This window comes from Zingiber officinale, chromosome 7A (assembly GCF_018446385.1).
Source record: "Zingiber officinale cultivar Zhangliang chromosome 7A, Zo_v1.1, whole genome shotgun sequence".
NCBI lineage: Eukaryota > Viridiplantae > Streptophyta > Magnoliopsida > Zingiberales > Zingiberaceae > Zingiber > Zingiber officinale.
In genome coordinates this window covers 114,339,709-114,353,824 of record NC_055998.1, presented here as the reverse complement: position 1 = coordinate 114,353,824, position 14,116 = coordinate 114,339,709, and the positions used below count along the sequence as shown (strand labels likewise).

At 37.9% G+C, this 14,116-nt stretch overlaps 2 long non-coding RNA genes across 4 annotated transcripts; both read right to left on the bottom strand.

Moving 5' to 3' along the window:
• Positions 1–307: 307 nt before the first annotated feature.
• Positions 308–1,978, bottom strand: LOC122002094. Of its 2 annotated transcripts, none has more exons than XR_006117583.1 (4): positions 1,344–1,978; positions 1,133–1,267; positions 973–1,044; positions 308–396 (listed from the first exon to the last, which is right to left on the bottom strand). It is a non-coding gene; the product is annotated as an uncharacterized LOC122002094 (long non-coding RNA). The 2 variants fall into 2 exon arrangements; XR_006117582.1 differs by having other exon boundaries at positions 314–396; positions 973–1,049.
• Positions 1,979–7,599: 5,621 nt separating this feature from the next.
• LOC122002095 lies at positions 7,600–8,543 on the bottom strand. Of its 2 annotated transcripts, none has more exons than XR_006117585.1 (3): positions 8,409–8,543; positions 8,249–8,325; positions 7,600–7,672 (listed from the first exon to the last, which is right to left on the bottom strand). It is a non-coding gene; the product is annotated as an uncharacterized LOC122002095 (long non-coding RNA). The 2 variants fall into 2 exon arrangements; XR_006117584.1 differs by having other exon boundaries at positions 8,249–8,320.
• Positions 8,544–14,116: the final 5,573 nt, after the last annotated feature.

Sequence of the window (14,116 nt, the reverse complement as noted above, 5' to 3'; positions counted from 1 at the left end):
TACACACCACATGTAAATGCACGGTCAACCAGATGACTCCTATACACATACCCACCTATGTACAGTCCACATCATATACCCAATCAGCATGATAATACCAGCCACCCGACAATCCCTACAAGACATACTCTACACGTGTAATCACCATAGAGTAGATATCAAGAGTTGAGACGGTATATGAATTAAATGGAACACCTCAAAGATCAAGCATAAGTCTCTAGCAGGAAGTCAACAAACAGATATGATATAAGGTAAAGCAGTCTAATCCATCGGATAACAACCATGCACTAAGTACAAGAAAATCTACATAGAGGTAAAGGAAGAAATACCCGCCTTAATTTGTCGACCGTGTCCAGAATAAATCCCACGTCGTGATGATCATCCCATATCAAAGTCCTGCATAAATCAATATTTACATATTTTATTTAGCTAAATTCACATGAATTAAAATAGCTAAATAAAATCCCTACTCAACTAGGATAACTCCACTCAAATCTGATCTCTGATAAATCCTCCAAATAATCCTCAATCTAACTCACATAATTCATCATCAATCCAACACTAATCCAAACTCATCAAAAATCCTTCTAAATCCACAAATCAATCCAAGATTCAATCCAAATCAATATATCAAAGTTGAATTCTAATTCCTTAACCATGAATCAACTTCACACAATTCATCCATTTCAACTAATCTACACAGATTACAACAATCTATCATCAACAATCTATGTTAACCCAATACCATCATCAACAATCTATCATCAACAATCCATGTAGAATGCTTAATCTAATCCAATACATAACCTACCAGTCATCAATTAATCCAACACAAGAGCATCCAACTACAACGAATCCCTCTACATGCTCCCATGTGCTCTAAACTAAACATGATCTAATATCCATTAACAACACTGATAGAACAGAATAATAATAGAAGGATCTAGAGATACATCACCAGAAAACACTCACCTTGAGGTATGACAGCAAAATTCTGAATCTTACAACCCAAGAAGTTCTATGCCGTCAACTATCAAAGAAGCACTACACTAATTCATCCAAGAATCAATCCATAAATCCAATCATATAGCAAAGGATTTGTTGAACCCCTAATTCACAACATTAAACTCACCTCAACAAAACCTTAGCTCAATCCAGATGCCCCAACTGGTGTTTTACTGCTGGAGAAGATTACTGCCGGAGTTGATGGCCTCACCGGACCCTAGCAGCAACCCTCCACCCCACAAGAACCGCCACAGCAAACCATCTGCAACCTCAACACACCCTAAATCAAAATCAACGTTTCCATAACTGATCACGAGATCAAACTCCTCAACCCTCACCTTTCGGTCACATTGCCGGATCAATGCAGCTTGGCCGGACACTTCACAACAGACCAAGGATCAAACCCAACATCAATCTTGAAGCTAGGTTGGTGATTAGAAGCAGAGAGGTCGGCGATCAGGTACAGGAAAGGGACGGCGGCGGTTGGTTGGAAGGGAAGGAGTTGAGTCGCTGGTGAGTCTCGGGACGAAGAGAGCTCGCGCGCGTGATCCGGCTACATCGTGTGGAGTGGTGTGGTCGGGAGGCTCGGCGAGAAAGACTCGGTGTCAGCAATCTAGGGCACGGTGACAAGATCGGCAAGAAGAAGGAGAGGCTCCACACCTTGAGAGAAGGAAGAGGGAGGCTCGGCCGAGACACACTGGAGAAGACCGTCGCCAGCAGTGAACTCGTGGTGATCGGCGGCGCAAGAAGGGCGACGACGACAAGGAAATCAGGTGGCAGAAACAGGATCTAGGGCACCACGCGTGAGGGCAAGCGTTGGCCCTTTCCTTCCGGCGATCGAGCTCCATCTACCTGCTAATGGAGGGTCAACCGGCGCCGGCACGATCATCTCCCTTGCGACGTTGGCGTCGGGGAAGAAGAGGTTGCGCGAGAGGCTTGGGAGAGGAGATCGGGGAAAGAAAAATTAGGAGAAAGTGAGAAGAGGAAATCGGAAATTAAGGATTTAAATACTTAGGTTAACCTCTAAGTTAATTCCTCAATTAACTCCCACTTAAATGGATATTCCAAAACAAACCTCCATTGTATCCCGAATCTATCCCCTCAAAATAGGTCATACGGACCCCGTTTAATCCCAGAAAAATTTCTAAAAATTTCAGAAAAATCCAATAAGAATTTTCGTCCAATAATATTTATTATTTGATTTTACGGTATCTTACATTCTCCCCCACTAATAAAAATTTGGTCCCCAAATTTACTGGTCTACTCAGGGATCCTCATCCAAGGGTAACCACCAAACAACATACTCATATACCACTCCATCCAGATAACATGAATAAATCTCCAACCATAATAATCCACCTCCAAATGAATAGCAATGACTCTGTGGCTATGAGCACACCCTGCATCTGCTACTTCCACACTGTACCTTAACCAACTGTGGATAAATCAACTAACTCTGAAATCTAAAAATCCACTATCATCAGATCCTCCAACATCTGTATAAAGTGCTCAAACTATCCATCAGTCTGAGGGTGAAAAATCTATTCTCAAGCGAAGCTCGTAATCCAAAGTCTGCTATAACCACAGTCAAAATCAAGATGAAAAATTATGGATCTCCATCTAATATAACACTCAGAGATATACCATGAGATCATATAATCTCTCTAGAGTATAATCCTGCTACTCAATCCAAAAGAACCCGTCCTACAAATCGATGGCTAGGGAGCAAAGTCGCCACCCAACAATGATTACCCAAACCAAAATATCCTCTCCAAGTCCTGGATAATCCCACAACAAAGTCCGTCAAACATGCTCTCAATTCCACTCTAGTACCTGAATCAACAAAGACCATCCTGCTAGTCTCTGATATTCAGCCTCCACAGGCTGACACACTAGACATCAGGCTACAAAATCCGCGATGTCTTTCTTCATGAAATCCACCAATAAGAACACTCCAGATCTCTATACAACATATACCACAAATCTAGAATGAGTTGTTTCCTGCAGAAACTTCTCCCGGATAAGAAGTGATACTGGAAACACATAATCCCCTATAGAGATAAAGAATCTAATTCTCATTATACGAGATTCTAACTACTAGCACGAGACTACTCTGCTCATGCTATGTCAGAACTGCACCAAACCTAGGTATGATACCTCTGTGTAGAGTACAAATCCGTCTACACTAGAAAGTACTACTAAGACAAGTGTAGCTATCAGCTTCTCGATTCAACTCCTGAAACTGATCTCGTAAGCATCTATCTAGGAAAATTCCATACTCATCTTAAACAATCCAGTCAACAACATACCAATGCTAGAGAAATTCTCAATCAATCTCCGGTAATATCCAACTAAACCAAAGAAACTACGAGTCTCCTGTATAGACTACGACTACTCCCAACTGGTAACAACTTCTATCTATGATCCACTGATATTCCTCTACCAGAGACAATGTGTCCCAAAAATCCCACACAAGATAATCAAAATACGCACCACTGAACTTCACATATAGATGTTCCCGTCGAAACATCTCTAGAATTATGCGAAGCTAGTGTACGTGATCCACCTCGGATCGAAAATAGATCACAACATCGTCAATGGAGACAATGAAAAATGATCTAATCACCCTAGGAATACTAAGTACATCGAGTCCACATAAACATCTAGGTCACGGTATGCCTAAATGGTAATACCAATGACTCATAATATCCATACAACAGGCGAACTCACTCAATCGTAAGATCCCCAATAACTCTGTGATCTTATCACCAACTACAAATCACCAAATCCATAATTATCACAAACATATTACATTTCATGTCACTATCAACATCAAACACCAAATAATAGATCAAGTCAAATATCCGCTAATAGATCATCAAAAGGCAACCCATCACCACACCTGACCTCCCAATATCCATCATCAAAATCATCCTCAATATCAATCAATCACATTAAATAGTCTCCTAAACAATGATAGAGAAAGACGAAAGCATCCAACCCTCAACACCTACTGCCAACAAACTAAATGTATCCATAAAGTCTGTCAAATCTCATCATCTCATCCTTTCTAATAATCAAGTATCCATAGTAAAGGAATGTCAATCCAAGGTCAAAGGGTTACACAATCTTCTAACTAAGAGTCTACCTATCTAGAAAGTATCTCCACAACTCTCATAATCATCCCATATATGTCCCTCGACAAATTTCGATAAAAGGTCAAATCCTCTAATCTGAGATATAGACTACAAGATCTGATAAAATGATCACATGGTCAAGGTCTTGAGCCACCTGATATAGACAATGTTAGCTGAGTCATCTAACCATTGTCTTGTACCCCATCATACTGTGATTGCTCCATCTGAGGTTCAGTAACTTCCAGTATCGAGCAATCCACACAAGGTAAAGAAGTACTCTCTCTCCAAACACCTCAAGGAAATCACTAAGTGATGACCTGATCTCCAACAAAAATCATTCCCTGCTTCTTCCTTCACGTGGTACAGGGTCACGTAAAGGTTAAGCAGCTAACTTCAACTCTTTTACGTCAGTACAAATCATATATCCAAATGTACTCTCCAACTCATACACCCAAGTAACGATTGTATCTCATAAGTGTTAAGCACGTAGCCTTACACTTTTCCACACCGTGCAATATCCTATCTGAATGTACCTTCTAAGTCCTCCAACCAGGTACAGACAATCCATAGTCAAAGTCCCCATGGAATAGGATACGACAATCCTCTACAGGCTGACCAAGTCGACAATGGTATACGGCTAATTCAATCCTTTCTACACCGGTACAAGTCAAAATATCTAACCAAATATGAAACATCCCAAAGATAGGAACCTCTAAAAATAGAGTAAGTCAGCCCCCTACTGGTCGGACTAATAAAATAAATCGGTCAACTACTATCCAATCCAACAAGAGTAAATCAATCATCCACTGCTGAAACTAAGGCCAATCGATACCCAACTACTAAAGTCAACCAGGGTAAATCAGTCCTCGGTCCTCTACAGACATAACCAAAAAGAATCTAAATTAATCCTCTACTGATCGAACCGAAAAGAGTACGAAACCAACTAAGGTAAGTCAAACCACAACTACATCAGTCAATCAGGTAAATCAATCCGAAACTGATCGAACTAAAAGGAGTAAACCGGTACTCTACTAACTGAGTTCATATGAGTATATAGATATCATCCACTACGCAGCTAATAATAACAGAGACTGATATGTGACTCTAACGCTCAACCAACTAGTCGTAGTAGACACTAAAACAACTAGTAGTATGATATGACGAATCCTTTGAGACTGTAAATCCTTGATCTCCAATAGGGTCAACCGTGATCAGTGATTGACCCAACACATGAAATGCATGCAACAAATAACAAGACAGGTACTAGCAGAAGAGTACTAACACATGTCATAACAAACTATCATGGGCCACAATACATACACCAACAGAAATGTATGATAACAATATGCAAACATACCTCCTATAGCCTGGAGATGTCCTGCTGCTGCCTGGTCCCAAAACCCGAAAGTCACAACAAGAAAACCGAAACACGAAATCTAAAAACACGAATAACAGGCATCGTACCTGCTCTGATACCAAAAATTGGTATCAAATAAATCTCGAAAATAGAACACAAAACAAAACAGGAATCGTACCCGCTCTGATACCACTAAATTGTCACGCCCCCAAAGGAGTCTCTGCCAGACAAAAATCCGACAACATCTCCCCTGTACCGATGACAATCTGAAGCATCACTACAAGCAAAATACATCAGCCACATGCGGCTGGAATATTTATATACACAACCACGCAGTTATAACAACAGCCTATACGGCTGGGATGAAACAATCACAACCACGCAGTTATATATAAAACAGCCCACACGGCTGTACTAAAAACCAACACAGCGGAAAAACGAAAACGGAAAGCCCAATACAACACAATCAACACACTGCTAGCCGGCTAGGCTTTATACAACAAATACAACACTAAAACCATAAGATAGCCACATGGCTATACACAAATACAATGCCGAAAATAAGAAAAGAATATACAAAAGAAAACAATCACGATCTTCGGATGTGACGTAGGGCCCGGCAGACAGGACACTCCGAGCGACACCAACCCTCTACAGGCTACCTGAAAACATAAATGTATACATGCGGTGGTGAGTATAAGTAACTCAGCGGGTAATAGAAAAGACAGTGCATGGTCTACAAACAAAACATGGAGATCACAAGTATACAGTCTCAGTAGGGAATAAAGAACATGATCATACTATCATAATCAATGCATCTGAACCTACCTAACATAATAACCTGACATATAAACTGTACAAACCACAACTAACATAAGGACAGATACATACCCAATCTGGAATCGACACAAGGTACAAAGATCGGTAAACTCACTGGATCTGCAACAGATATACCCGTGACACCTGTGCAATATAAGTACGACTGCATATACATGTAAAATAAATGACATGTATGCAGTATGGCAACCAAATGCAACAACCATATCTCAATCAAGTGCAACAACGACAATCACATGCAACTAGTATCTACTAGGCATGTATGCAAATGCAGATGCACCGCGCATCAAATGCAAGAATAATAACTGCGTATGCATGCTCCATGGTCACCCCCGCCACCTCTCCAGACACCACGACCCCTGTATGGCCGAGAGGCTTGGGTCTGTGACGACTGTACTACCTTCCAGCCCACTATATAGTGGTCGAGGCGGACAGTCCGCTAGTAGCTATCTAACTACATAGCATCAGGGTCCCTGACTGCTCACAACGCCGGATCTCACTAAACCTCGTGACCGGGTGGCACGACAGGACTAGCAGCAACTGCTCCAACTACCACTACCCATGAGTGGCCGAGTGGGCGGTGCTAAACCAAACCAACTGATGACTCTCTCACCACAAGGGAGACAATGGTCATCAGATGCAATGAATGATGAACATGATATATATATATAATCATCATCCATGCAACAACCCCAAACCTCATAAATACCTCCAACATGAGTATAATCGTCATGATACCTCCACATATCCCACCAAACATATGTATACAACTACACATGTATAATCAACCAATAATCCCCAATGAACATATCAGACACACATGGACAACCCCACATATACAATCAACATGTATCCTCCAATAAAAACACATCGGACACGTGTATAAACCACAGACGTGCAATCAACACACTCCTCCAAAAGTACATAACAAATACGGATATACACACCACATGTAAATGCACGGTCAACCAGATGACTCCTATACACATACCCACCTATGTACAGTCCACATCATATACCCAATCAGCATGATAATACCAGCCACCCGACAATCCCTACAAGACATACTCTACACGTGTAATCACCATAGAGTAGATATCAAGAGTTGAGACGGTATATGAATTAAATGGAACACCTCAAAGATCAAGCATAAGTCTCTAGCAGGAAGTCAACAAACAGATATGATATAAGGTAAAGCAGTCTAATCCATCGGATAACAACCATGCACTAAGTACAAGAAAATCTACATAGAGGTAAAGGAAGAAATACCCGCCTTAATTTGTCGACCGTGTCCAGAATAAATCCCACGTCGTGATGATCATCCCATATCAAAGTCCTGCATAAATCAATATTTACATATTTTATTTAGCTAAATTCACATGAATTAAAATAGCTAAATAAAATCCCTACTCAACTAGGATAACTCCACTCAAATCTGATCTCTGATAAATCCTCCAAATAATCCTCAATCTAACTCACATAATTCATCATCAATCCAACACTAATCCAAACTCATCAAAAATCCTTCTAAATCCACAAATCAATCCAAGATTCAATCCAAATCAATATATCAAAGTTGAATTCTAATTCCTTAACCATGAATCAACTTCACACAATTCATCCATTTCAACTAATCTACACAGATTACAACAATCTATCATCAACAATCTATGTTAACCCAATACCATCATCAACAATCTATCATCAACAATCCATGTAGAATGCTTAATCTAATCCAATACATAACCTACCAGTCATCAATTAATCCAACACAAGAGCATCCAACTACAACGAATCCCTCTACATGCTCCCATGTGCTCTAAACTAAACATGATCTAATATCCATTAACAACACTGATAGAACAGAATAATAATAGAAGGATCTAGAGATACATCACCAGAAAACACTCACCTTGAGGTATGACAGCAAAATTCTGAATCTTACAACCCAAGAAGTTCTATGCCGTCAACTATCAAAGAAGCACTACACTAATTCATCCAAGAATCAATCCATAAATCCAATCATATAGCAAAGGATTTGTTGAACCCCTAATTCACAACATTAAACTCACCTCAACAAAACCTTAGCTCAATCCAGATGCCCCAACTGGTGTTTTACTGCTGGAGAAGATTACTGCCGGAGTTGATGGCCTCACCGGACCCTAGCAGCAACCCTCCACCCCACAAGAACCGCCACAGCAAACCATATGCAACCTCAACACACCCTAAATCAAAATCAACGTTTCCATAACTGATCACGAGATCAAACTCCTCAACCCTCACCTTTCGGTCACATTGCCGGATCAATGCAGCTTGGCCGGACACTTCACAATAGACCAAGGATCAAACCCAACATCAATCTTGAAGCTAGGTTGGTGATTAGAAGCAGAGAGGTCGGCGATCAGGTACAGGAAAGGGACGGCGGCGGTTGGTTGGAAGGGAAGGAGTTGAGTCGCTGGTGAGTCTCGGGACGAAGAGAGCTCGCGCGCGTGATCCGGCTCGGCGAGAAAGACTCGGTGTCAGCAATCTAGGGCACGGTGACAAGATCGGCAAGAAGAAGGAGAGGCTCCACACCTTGAGAGAAGGAAGAGGGAGGCTCGGCCGAGACACACTGGAGAAGACCGTCGCCAGCAGTGAACTCGTGGTGATCGGCGGCGCAAGAAGGGCGACGACGACAAGGAAATCAGGTGGCAGAAACAGGATCTAGGGCACCACGCGTGAGGGCAAGCGTTGGCCCTTTCCTTCCGGCGATCGAGCTCCATCTACCTGCTAATGGAGGGTCAACCGGCGCCGGCACGATCATCTCCCTTGCGACGTTGGCGTCGGGGAAGAAGAGGTTGCGCGAGAGGCTTGGGAGAGGAGATCGGGGAAAGAAAAATTAGGAGAAAGTGAGAAGAGGAAATCGGAAATTAAGGATTTAAATACTTAGGTTAACCTCTAAGTTAATTCCTCAATTAACTCCCACTTAAATGGATATTCCAAAACAAACCTCCATTGTATCCCGAATCTATCCCCTCAAAATAGGTCATACGGACCCCGTTTAATTCCAGAAAAATTTCTAAAAATTTCAGAAAAATCTAATAAGAATTTTCGTCCAATAATATTTATTATTTGATTTTACGGTATCTTACACAATCAGCATGGGAATACCAACAACCCGACAATCCCTACAAGCCATACTCTACACGTGTAATCACAACAGAGTAGATATCAAGAGTGGAGACTGTATATGAATTAAAATAGATCATCACAAGGGTCAAGCATAAGTATCATGCAGGAGGAACAGCAACCGATCATGATATAAGATAAAGCAGCCTAATTCATCCAATAATATCCATGCACTAAGTACAAGAAAATCTACATAGAGGCCAAGGAAGAAATACCCGCCTTGTTACGTGGATCGTGTCCTGAATAAATCTCACGTCATGATGATCATCCCATATCAAAGTCCTGCAGAAATCAGTATATTTATATTTTATTTAGCTAAATTCATATGAATTAAATAGCTAAATAAAATCCCTAACCCAATAGGATCACTCCAATCAAATCTGATCTCTGATTAATCCTCCAAACAATCCTTAATCGCACAACTCAATTAGAATAGGTTATCCTTGAATCCATCAGAACAACTTACTTACATTCATCATCGAAATACAAACTAATCTCCAAAAACACAAATGAATCTAATCCACATAGTTCATCCACCTCGATTAATCCAACTACAATAATTCCTCCAATCCACATCACACCCTATCATCATCAACAACTAACCAAACCATCACATCTAATAACCCAACCAACAATCAATCCAATAATCCAAAGAATGATCACATAACAATCTATATTAACCAATCACTATATCCACAAATACCACCCAATACAAACCTCAATCAATCACAAACTCCAACATGATTCACCTCTAGATTCTCACTCATATCCATAGTTTCCAATCCAAAATCCCTAGTCCAATATCAACATGGATTCAACAACACATACTGAGTAAGAACAACCCTACAACCCCTTACAAAACCTAACTTAGCCCATACTAATGCGAATAACAGAGATACCTCTCTGGAAATCACTTACCGTGAGGTTTTGGTAGCAAGTTCTGAATCTCACAGCCCACAAGAACCACTGCTAACCGCTACCAAGAACCCTACACGAATTTCTTCCAAGATCAAACCATAAATCCAATCATATAGCAAAGGATTTGTTGAAACCTGAATTCACAGTACCAAACTCACCTCAACAGCCCCTTACCTTCTCACCCGTGACCTCCACAGCTTTAAGGATTGGAGTGGCAGTGATCGGCAACAGTGCAATCCTCCAATACTTCGATCTGACGCCTTCCTCCAATACAGAACAGGAAGAACATCACACAACAATAAAACCTTTGAATCCATTAGGGTCCAAAGGACACTTACCTAACCCAATCGCCCACTTCAATCCATCTGAGGTAAGGGCACAGAGCATGCACCAGTGATTAGATCCAAGAAGAGAACTGAAGGAGGTCAATCGGCTAGGGGGCGACGCAATCCCAATCTCGCTGTGCCCTAACTCCGCCGGACCACCATTGATCGCCCGCAAGAAATTGTCGAGGTAGTGATCAGTTCACTGGAGAAGGCTTGGACAGCCTCAGCTCCTTCGAGATTCCGGTGATGGTCCTCAATCGACGCGAGGAGGCCGAGACAATCGAGGAAGAGTCGTCCTCCGTCGACTTCGGGTCATCCGCGAGAGAGAGCAATCGGGAGAGAGGAAACCGAGAGCTGAGGAAGAAGAACCAGCCATTTGTTTTCCCTTCAAAGCTCCGGTGGTTGCTTGCGCCGGCGACACCGAGAGGATGAGAGGAGAAATCGCCGGAGAGGGGAAAGCTCGGGCAGAGGAGTTATCGGGAGAGAAATTCGGGAATTTAGGGATTATTAAACTTAGGTTAGTTTAATTAACCTTTAAGTTTATTCCTTAATCAACTCCTATTTAAGAGGTATTTCAAACAGGCTTTCATTGTACCCCGAATCCATCCCCTCAAAATGAGTCATACGGACTCCGTTTAAATCCCGAAAAATTTCTAAAAATTCTGGAAAAATCCAATAAGATTTTTCGTCCAATTATAATTATTATTTAATTTTATGGTATTTTACAACTTGGGTCGCAACGAGTCATGCACAACAAATCGGGACTTGGCTATAACCCAAACAAAACCAACAAACCATATTTATCTTTAATTAGTCAAAATATTAGAAATCAAGTCCAAGTATGGGTTCCTAAAAAATATTTAACCAAACCAATCAAACCAACTCTTTATTTGATTCCTAAGAGTCAAATTCACTACTTAGATAGACCATATATAAGCTATAACTCAGGAAGAGCAAATAAGAAAAATGTTCAACCAACTTGATTAATCAAATATGCATGCTTAGGATTAGATTTACTTTTCTGCTTAATTTATAAAAGTTACCAAACCCTAATTGGGATGATGTACGCCAAGGAAGCTTTGTCGAAGGCATGTCTAGGCTAAATCTTGTGTATTCTACCTGGTGCACTAGACTTAGTGGATCTGGCCAAAGCTACCCTAGTCAAACATGGGCTAGTTAGAAAAAAATCTAGTATTAAGTTTTTTGGGCAGGACTAATTTGAAAAGTATTCACAAAGTGGTCCACCGTTGACACACAAGAAGGTCATATGTTTAGCCACTAACTGAAAACTTATCCTTAGAAAACTTGCTTCATTAACCCAAAGTTAAGTTTCAATCTAACACGCGTTAAACAACCTTTTTAATAAGTTAAATCAATTTTAAATTAACCTAATAATTAATTCTATAAAAGTATTAACTCTTTAATTTTGAGTTAGTTAAAATTTAATCAATATTCAGAAGAACAAAACTTAAAATTAAGTAAAACCAAATTATTTTTAAAACTTAATTAAAATTATTTTAAAAACTTAAAATTATTTTTAAAACATAATTAAAATTATTTTTAAAAAATAATTTTAAAAATTAATTAAAATTAATTAAAAAAACTTAATTAAAATTATTTTTAAAACACCTAATTAAAATTATTTTAAAATTTTAATTAAAATTACTTTAAAAACTTAATTTAAATTATTTTAAAAACTTAATTAAAATTATTTTAAAAACTTAATTAAAATTATTTTAAAAACTTAATTGAAATTATTTAAAAAAAACTTAATTAAAATTATTTTAAAAACTTAATTAAAATTATTTTTAAAAATTAATTATTTTAAAACTTAATTAAAATTAATTAAAACTTAATTATTTTTTTAACTTAATTAAAATTATTTTAAAAACTTAATTAAAATTATTTAAAAAATTTAAAACTAATTAAAATCATTTTAAAAACTTATTTAAAATTATTTTTAAAAAAATTAATTAAAATTATTTTAAAAACCTAATTAAAATTATTTTGAAACTTAATTAAAATGATTTTTAAAAACTTAATTGAAATTAATTAAAGCTTAATTAATTTAAAACTTAATTAAAATTATTGTAAAACTTAAAGTTAATTTAAAAGTTAAAAATTAATTTAAACTAAAATTAATACACCTAACTGAATACTTAAGTAAAACTAAATTTTTTAACTTAATAACTTAACTCCAGTTAAACTCAAAACACTTAAAACTCCATTAACCAAACTTTGGTCTAACTCCTATGTTATATGTAGGAATTCAAAGCTCTGGACAAATGAATTTTGGACAGTGGCTGCTTCAAATATATTATTGGGGATCAACACAAATTCACTAGTATCAAGTTCAAAAACCTAGGACCAGTTACTTTTAGGAACAACGACAAGTTAAAGGTAATTGGTACATGAGAGATTCAATTACAATCGATCGAACATATTAATTAAGAAAGTATTACTTATTGAATATTTTCATTATAATTTACTTAGTATAAGTCAATTATGCGATTCTGAATTTAAAGTAAAATTTTTATCCTTTGAATGCCTACTAAGTTAGAATAGTTCAACCAATACATTATTAAAAAGATTTAGAGATAAAAATATTTACTCAATAAATTTTCCAAAAACCTCACCCAAGTATCTTTTGACACAACATGAAGAAACATGGTTGTGGCATAGAAGATTAGCTCACACCCATGTTAGAAATTTACTAAAATTAAATAAAAATGCTTTAGTTAGAGGTTTATCTAAATTACCCCCCCTGAAAATAAAATATGCAACCCTTTTCAATAAGGAAAAAAAATTAAATCAACTCATAAATTAACTAATTAAAATAGAACTAATAAAATACTTAAATTATTACACTTAGATTTATTCGATTCTCATGGAGTAAAATCACTAAATGGAAGTCTTTCTGCTTAGTTATAATAGATGATTACTTCAAATATACTTGGGTTAAATTCTTAACTCAAATATGAACTATTTGAAACATTTAGTAACTTCTACAAACAAATAGAGAACGAAAAAGAAATCAAAATCAAGAAATTTAGAACTGATAATGGAAGTGAGTTTAAAAATCAAAATTTTACAAACTTTTGTCTAGAAATAGCTACTATCATAAATTTTCATGCCCCAAGACCCCACAACAAAATGGACTAGTAGAACGTAAAAATAGAACATTACAAGAAGCTGCAAGAATAATGTTAAATGAATATGATTTACCTAAATATTTTGGGGCAAAAGCTATTAATACAGTCTGTTATGTACAAAATAGAATTATAATAAATAAATCTCTAAATGAGACACATATGAAATTTATTTTAACAAAATTCTAAATGTAAAATACTTTAAAGTTTTTGGATGTA